The sequence below is a fragment of the Mytilus galloprovincialis genome, chromosome 1 (assembly GCF_965363235.1).
Source record: "Mytilus galloprovincialis chromosome 1, xbMytGall1.hap1.1, whole genome shotgun sequence".
In the NCBI taxonomy this organism is placed as follows: Eukaryota; Metazoa; Mollusca; class Bivalvia; order Mytilida; family Mytilidae; genus Mytilus; species Mytilus galloprovincialis.
In genome coordinates, this window is record NC_134838.1 from 66707913 (window position 1) to 66716600 (window position 8688).

Sequence of the window (8688 nt, forward strand, 5' to 3'; positions counted from 1 at the left end):
TATTATACATCAACTTCAAGTGGTGTAAGTATGATACTTAATGCAGAAAATCCAATTTAGTTTGATAAAAATGGTAAAGGAATCATTTTGAATCAACGAACGCATGCATTTATACCAAACTTATTCCTTAATGTTCGTTTATTAAAGATCTATATTCTACAATTCGAAAGCGTATAATTGACAATAAGAAAATTCAATCGATTAATTTTTATCGAAAACTTTGGCTGCTGATCAATTTTTTGTGTTTACTACCAACGTTAACCGATCGTGGCCTTGGCCTTGATAATCAATTAACGCCTAATCATGGATCAAATGAAAATAAGTGAGATGACAGAATATTAACTATTGTCTATACATTCCCCAACTTTTGTCATACTAGTTGTTAAATGATTTTGAGTGTTATTTTTCATTCAGAATTAGTTAATATTGTCTACCTACTCCGTTTGTTTACCTTTACTTTTATCGAGATTTTTCCTTGCACTCATCCTTTGCAGTTGTCGAACCCCTAATTGAAGGTATTATGGTGACGGTAACTGCATATGGAAAAACAATCCGCGATTTGAAGTACGTATTAAGAGCTGAGCACATTGATACAGACAACGAGATGACCAATAGGATACCCTAGTCGTACATTGCACAGTTATAAAGAAACGTTGGAATTTTGTTGAAGCGTAGAAGTATTTTGTGACATTGAAATTCATATATCTATGCCATTGGCAAGCAGGAAATGCGATAAGGCTAACGTTTTTGCAGTTTAGATGCTGCCTTGCTACATGTTTGAAATAGTGCGATAATTTATGATATTTGTACTTTAGTTCTATCATTTATTGATATGATACAATTGTGATTATTGCTGAATGGTAATAACCATACATTGAAGATCCATTATAATTTAAGATTGACATAAAAGCAATCTAAATAATACATTTCAAAGAAATTCACCGTTTCATCTAATGGGAATACGGTAGAAAAAAGTCCTCAGTATACATTATCGATTTTACAAGATACATCTGTTAGTAAAATGCATTTAATGTCATATCATTTAGAGCTTCTTTGAAGACATTAAAAGCAAAAGAAAATGAAAGACATCTGAAATACTTTAAACAGGGATTATGTTTTCATACAACAATTTTAACTAAACTTATTCTGCATTTCAAATTGATTCATAAAATCGATTTGAAATAAGACAATGTGCAGCCGAACATCACGAGATCCAAAATACTGATGTTTTAATAACACAGAACGTGCCATGTAAAATGTTGCTTCAATTCTGTTTGATTATTCCATTCGTTCTTACTTTTCAGGAATACCGAAAGTCCCAAGTTATTTGTCCTTATGGAAACAATATATACAGAAATGAGTTAACTCCGAGTCTTTTACAGTGTGCTGTAAATTGTGCTGTGGATGTCAGTCTCTGTAGTAGATTTCTTTATAAGGACAAGCAGTGCCTGTTACACACGGACAAACCTGCGGTATCGTCGACATATATACAGACTTCGGAAACTTGGAGTTTGTTCTTCACCAAACATAAAGGTTTGCTTATATATATTCATGTATCGCTACAAATGTTTGTTTCAAATACCTTCTAACATGCGCCTGAAATAGAAATAAAACATAATTGAATACACTGAAATTTTCAGTTAGAAAAAAAAGGATCGCTGTCAAGTAGAACGTCAACTCGGTTCTTACTTCTAATATGTGGTACCCATTGAACACTTATAGCTTTAAGCAAGACGTTAATTCTTTCTGTTGGAATGGTTCATGTTTTGGTTTTCCGTGGCCTATTACTACCTACCCTGTATACGCTATGATTTTTTTATAATTATTGTCACCTATTTTTGTCCACATCCTTGTTTTTTTAATCGTTTTGGTATACAAGTCTATCATGACAGTATAACCACGTCTTAATATTTTTAAATTTTGACAGATGATAGCGGATATTTAGTTTTGATGTTTTAGCTTCAAACCAGTCACCTTTTCCAGAATGAAACATTACGCAGCAGACCTATTCCCGGGATATATTGTACTTATATGAGGAATACGACATGTGAAGCAGGATCTGTCTACCCTTGAGATCACTCCTAGTTTACACTTTGGTTCGTGTCGCTATGTATTCATTTTTTTCTGAAAAAGTTGGTCACCGAGGGATAGGTGTGTCTGGATAAGAAACCTCGTCGGCAGAAGGCCGGAGGGGTTCTTATCCAGACACACCGCATCCCGCAGTGTTTAACTAACTTCCAACCAATGCTACATGTAAACCATATATATATTTGTTAAGATTGCATAACAAATAAAAAAAGAACAGATAATGTTTATTAAACCATAATTAATAAATATGAAAAAAAAACTTGTTAGTTGAAACCCTACTAGCTAGTAACCTTACTTTGACTATATTCGTTCAAACTTTGAAAAGTGAGGTTTTTGTCAAATGTCAAATATTCTGCTGTGCATATTACCGTTAAATGCATGTGCTAATATGGATCAGCAGGGCTATGTTGACCGTTTCGTGTATTCTGATACAAAAAAAAACATCATACCCCTTGTATGCAGTTGTCAATTTAGACGGGTATAATATGGATGACATTTTGGGTCATACGTTGGATTTGGTAGAAGAGGTTCCAACTATATGGCACAATTAAAATACATTGATTGTTAAAATAGGGTGGTATTTTTATTTCGGGGTGTAGAAGCAGGGATTTTCAGAAACCCCGCTCGTCAAACCCTATGGTCGAAACCCGTTGCTACTCGTAACAATCGATCCATACAACTTACACTTGCTTCATAAATAGAAAATAAGAAGTATAACAATAGACTTGGGGTCTTGGGGTGTAAATATTGTGATTAGTGTTCTATTGTTTTTCTGTGTTTTCTTTTTCAGCCACGGCGTTGTCACTTTATTTTCGACTTGTGAGTTTGAATTTTCCTTTCGTATTTTTCACCTCTCTTTTATTTGTATTGATAGGATGTAGGATCATGAGTTTTCATGAATGCTGATTTATAGCTTTATTTTTTTTAGTTATGTTTAATTAAAATCAAAATCAATGTTAGTAACGAAAAAATATTATTTAGAGGTGTTTCTGCTGTGTAATTTCAGCAATATGTTGTTTCATTTTCTTTTGGTTAAAAAAAGGCAACAGTAGTATACCGCTGTTCCAAATTCACAAATCGATTGAGAAAAAACAAATTCTGGTTACAAACTAAAACTGGGGGAAACACATCAAATACAAGAAGAGAACAACGACACAACGAACTTCAAGATAACAAATTCTGTTTTCCTGACTTGGTACAGGACATTTTTCAGATAAATAGTGGGTTGAACCTGGTTTTGAGGCTAGCCAAACCTCGCGCGTTAATGGCAATGTTAAATATAACACTAAATTAACAACACTACATGACAGGACTACAGTACAAATAAATGCAAGACATTAAGAACAGAGACATACACAAATAAACATTACAATAAGACATTGAATGGTTCAATGTGGTAATCAACATCGAAACAAATTCTGGAAAATATACTAGCTACAAAAAGAAGCCATATTTAAAAAAAATATATAGTCATATTGTTATTTTAGTTTGTATTTGATAGAACAATAACATAAAACATACAAATTTAATGAAGATAACAGATCACAATTTATTTTTTTTGAATGCTCAGACTGTTTGAAGATGTTGTTGTCAATACCAAAATTTAAAGAGTTTATAGCGTGCATGTTACATGTTGCGTTGATAACAGCACTCAATCCTCGACCCATTTATCCAGCTAAACGCTGAATAAATGCTTTTGGAATGTTATCCCACCTTCAACAAGGCTTGAAGCTGGTTGACCGACTGCGGTGGCTGATGACGTCTGCGAACACTTTGTCAAATTCATCCAATAAATGTTCAATGGGTGATAGATTTGTCGATAATGCTGGCCATAAAAGAATGGCAATGTTATTCTGCCACAAATGTTGTGTGCATACATTTGCCACGTGGAACCTATCATGGGGCTGTTGAAAAATATGCCGATTTCCATGCCTTGCTATAAATGGACGGACAATTGGAGAGAAAATTTCATCATGGTAATGAACTTCAGTTAGACTTCCTTAAAGTCAGTGCGTCAACAATGCATGGTTTTTGTCAAAGCAAATACTCCATGATCACACATGAGTCTGCATAACGTTCATTTTGGCATATGTTAACCCTCATTCTGCAATCATTTCTATGTTACCGATATCTTGACTCGTCGCTCAAAATAACGTGTTTCAACCTAACACGGATCCATTACAAACTTGCATTTGCCCAACGTAGGCGAACAATTCGACTGCGTTGTGTAAAAAAGGCACCTTCTACATACTTGTTTGGACCATTCACACTGCTCAATCACGCTTATTTGGTGTTGGCGAGGCATAATAAAACGGCTTTTAAATTTAACCTTCAACCGACTTTACTTGATAGTTAACCACACTCATAAAATTTAAAACCCGTTTTGGCAGACTTAAGTGGAGGTCCGCTAAAATTCAAAAATATTTAAAAATGACGTGATTTTCCGGGAAAACAAATGAAAATCGCAGTAAAATACAGACTTATGATTGTTTTCGAACATAAAATACATGGCCATACATGATTTTGGTAATAAAAATCTTGAATGTAAAGATTGGTTAGCGTTGGTTTTGAAAGTTAGTATATATGTGATAGTAAAATATGTATAGCGCAATCAGATCGACCAAAGTATGGGCGTTCCAAGGTGAGAGATTATTTCACTATAATAAGTTAACATTAAAAAAATTATAAATTTACACCAAACGATTTTTTTTTAATTTGTAGTATAGTTTTACATTTACCGATTACCTTTTGGATCAACTTGAGTTATGTTGAAAAACCTAAATGACATCAATTTAAAGACATCGTGACATGAGTTGCCTGCTGTAAAGATGGTTCTGAATCACTGTGTTTTCTGTCTTTTAATTTTTTGGTTTATAACTGTTAACTTATGTTTCTAACAATCGAGTGTTTATTGAGCAACACGACTGGTGTCATTATTGTACAAATGTATCAAGGACTCACTTCTTATATTAATCGTTTTCGTGTCATGTTTCTTTTCGTCTTTTTTTTAGTTACAAATGGTATAAAACTTTTTCTTCTTTTTTATGTACTTTTTATATAAACAAAACGAACTTAGCTTTGCTGAAAACAGACCACTACGATTATTTCGGAAAGGGGGTAAATTAATATGTTTTTTTTTAGAAAAAGTAGTAATTACATCTTTATCAATTTCAGAATGTGACCTTCCTGGATATGATTATGATATTTCTTCTAGAACTTGCTTAAAGTTTAATTCTACACAGCTAAACTGGTATGATGCCAGACAACACTGTATTGATGAAGGCGAAGATCTAATAACGGTTGAGACAGTAGAAAAATTGTATTTTCACAACACAAGTTTGAATAATTGTAAGTCGTAATTTTACCAAGTAATACACATCTATAAGTAATATACACATAAGAGTCGGAGAACATTTTGAACTTTGAAAGCAAAAAGAAAGAGTAGATAGTTTTGTTATCAAACGAAATCATTGAGAGAGCTAGTGAATGGGATGAATTGAAACTTTATTTTCTTTATCATTTTCATTTGTTTTACATGTCTTACATTCCAAGTTGTTGTCTTTGTTTTTAAACATAATTAGAATTGACACTGTTTTAAGGGCAATCACAAGCAGATAAAGCGATGGCTTTGTTAATTTTGCTTTATCTATAGCTGACTTGAGTGACAAGTAGTTCGTTCAATATACATTTACGGCACATGATTATCAATTTAATCGTACAAATTAGGAAAGACTGTTCCAGTATGTACACTTTTCCTACTATTGAACTGGTAAATGCAAATATTATTGCGATGTTTTTATTATTGCAATAAATGCGAACTTTTTTCTGTGAATTAAACAGAATTTTCTCAATATCGCAAAGATTAAAATCGTATTTTAGTCTAAAATGATAAAATTGCAATAAGTAAATGCTCACAGTAATTTCTGAATTAACAGTAGTGAATCTATTTTTCCTTCTACGTTGTTTATACGGACATAAAATAATGGCCAATATAAGCATTTTAAGATATTATAATAGCTAAACAATTTGATGGATTTATCTAAATTCAGGTTCTACGTCACAGTTTTATTGGATCGGACTGATAAATGGTACATGGACGTCAGGAGAGTTATTTCAGGATATCTATGGTTTGGGACCTACCGATATCCGTATTATACCGACTTTTCCTAGAATCTGTGGCCGACTCAGGTTCTCTCCAGGGACTGCTAAATTAAATCTGATGTATGATACAAACTGTGATTACGTAAAAGAATTTGTGTGTGAGCTTAACATTTTTATTTGACTTTCTATAAATCTTAAAACATATATTAGATAATCCTTTCATTTTTTGCATGAATAGAAGCGTTATGCGTTTTCAAATTATCTAATAATGTCTATCAAATTGAAAGTTATTCCATAACATATTGGGTTTTTTTTTTTTTGTTGCCATGATGACAAAATGATAATTATCTAGCTAAAGCCTCGGTCACACCTTATCGGATAGCACGAACGGACGACTAACGGATGAAAATAAAAGTTGTCCGTTGACAAAATTGTTATCTGTTTGGAGTCCGTTGATATACTGACCAAATAAAACGGACGAGTAACGAATGCATACCAGACACGCACCGGATATGCCACGTACGAAAAACGGAAACGTAACTGACAGAACAGATGTCGAACGTACACCCAACGGACGAGTACTGCATAAAACGGACATCTTACGGAAGCGTAAAAATTGAAGGGGCAATTATTATACATGTAAATTGCATAAATATTCGAAATGTTTCTGTGTAACTGGTTTTGGTTTGTTCTTCAAAATGCCGCCAAAGGACAGTTTCTGGCCTGAATAAGAGCTGCTCGATTGTGAAGACGTGCCCTTACTCTAAGATCGATTATGAATAATGAAAATTTATGAATCTTAAAAAATCTATTTGGCATTTCTGAAGCGAAATTTTGTATTGGCATTTATCCGTTCATCATCCGTTTTATCCGTTAAACGTCCGTTTCACATTCGTTCAATATCCGTTTTTTTTTTCGTTAGACGTTCGTTAGAAGTCCGTTGGTGAATTTATTTGCAAGACCTCCAACAGATGTATAAAGCCTCGGTCACACCTTAACGGATAGCTCGAACGGATGCCTAACGAAAAACTTTTTCAATCCGTTCATATCCGTTAGACGTCTGTCCATATCCGTTGCATTTCCGTTTAGCGTACGTTTTATCCATCGACGTCCGTTTTGTCCGGTTGAAAATTTTGAGCATGTTCAAAGCTTTAAACGGACATCCAACGGATGAAATCCGTTGAACATCCGGTAGTCGTCCGTTTTGTACGGTACTCGTCTGTTTCGTTTCCGTTTTGTATTCGTTACGTGTCTGTTATACATCCGTTGGAGGTCTGGCATATCAATTTACTAACGGACTTCTAACGGACGTCTAACGAATAAAACAGATGTTGAAGGAATGTGATATGGAATTCTACCGGACGTATAATGGATAAAACGTACGATGAACGGATCTGAAACGGATAAATGTAAAAAAAAAATAACGTCAGAAATGCCAATTAGAATTTTTAGGGTTCATGAATTCTTATTATTCATAATCGATCTTAGAGTAAGGGCACGTCTTCAAAATCAAACAGCTCTTATTCAGGCCAGATACTGCCCTTCGGCGGCATTTTGAAGAACAAACCATAACAAGTTACATACTAACATTTTTAATATTAATGCGATTTACATGTATTATTATTGTCGCCTTTAATTTTTCGTATATCTTGGTCATCCGTATTATCCGGTACGCTTCCGTTAGGTGTCAGTCTTATTCGGTACTCGTCCGTTGGACGTACGTTCGATATCCGTTCTGTCCGGTACCTTTCCGTTTCTCGTACGTTGCATATCCGTTGTGTGTCCGTTGTGCATCCGTTATGCGTCCGTTTTATTCGGTCAGTACATCAACAGACTCCCAACGGATAACAATTTTGTCAACGGACAACTTTCATTTTCATCCGCTAAGCGTCCGTTCGTGCTATCCGGTAAGGTGTGACCGAGGCTTAACGGATACAAAACTGAAACGAAACAGATGAGTACCGTACAAAACTGACCCCTACCGGACATTCAACGGACATTTCATCCGTTGGACGTCCGTTTAAAGTTTTGAACATGCTCAAAATTGTCCACTGGACAAAACAAACGTCGACGGATTAAACGTATGCTAAATAAACGGACATGCAACGGATATGAACGGACGTCTAACGGATAAGAACGGACGTATAACTGACATTAACGGAATGAAAAAAGTTATCCGTTAGGCATCCGTTTGAGATATCTGTTAAGGTGTGACCGAGGCTTAAGGTGTTAAATTTCACAGAGACAACGCCAGTATATCAAATAACATCTCATCAACGTTTCACAGGGTCAAATAAGAAATTTTACTGTAAATAGAAAAGAAATATGATGTTGTGTACTATTGCACTAAAATGTATGTACACTAAAAGATCTTTAGATTGTTGTTAGTATCAATGTCTGAATTCATATGACCCTTTTTTCAAACTGAAAAGTTATGATCAGTTATCCCAAAGAAAAAGGTTTATTACGGGAAAAGTGTTGTTAATATTTGAAAGAAAG

General features: G+C 34.3%; 1 long non-coding RNA gene across 1 annotated transcript; it reads left to right on the forward strand.

The window, feature by feature from the left end:
• Positions 1-1103: 1103 nt before the first annotated feature.
• Positions 1104-6487, forward strand: LOC143041963 (uncharacterized). Its single transcript, XR_012967854.1, has 3 exons — positions 1104-1533; positions 5263-5436; positions 6138-6487. It is a non-coding gene; the product is annotated as an uncharacterized LOC143041963 (long non-coding RNA).
• Positions 6488-8688: the final 2201 nt, after the last annotated feature.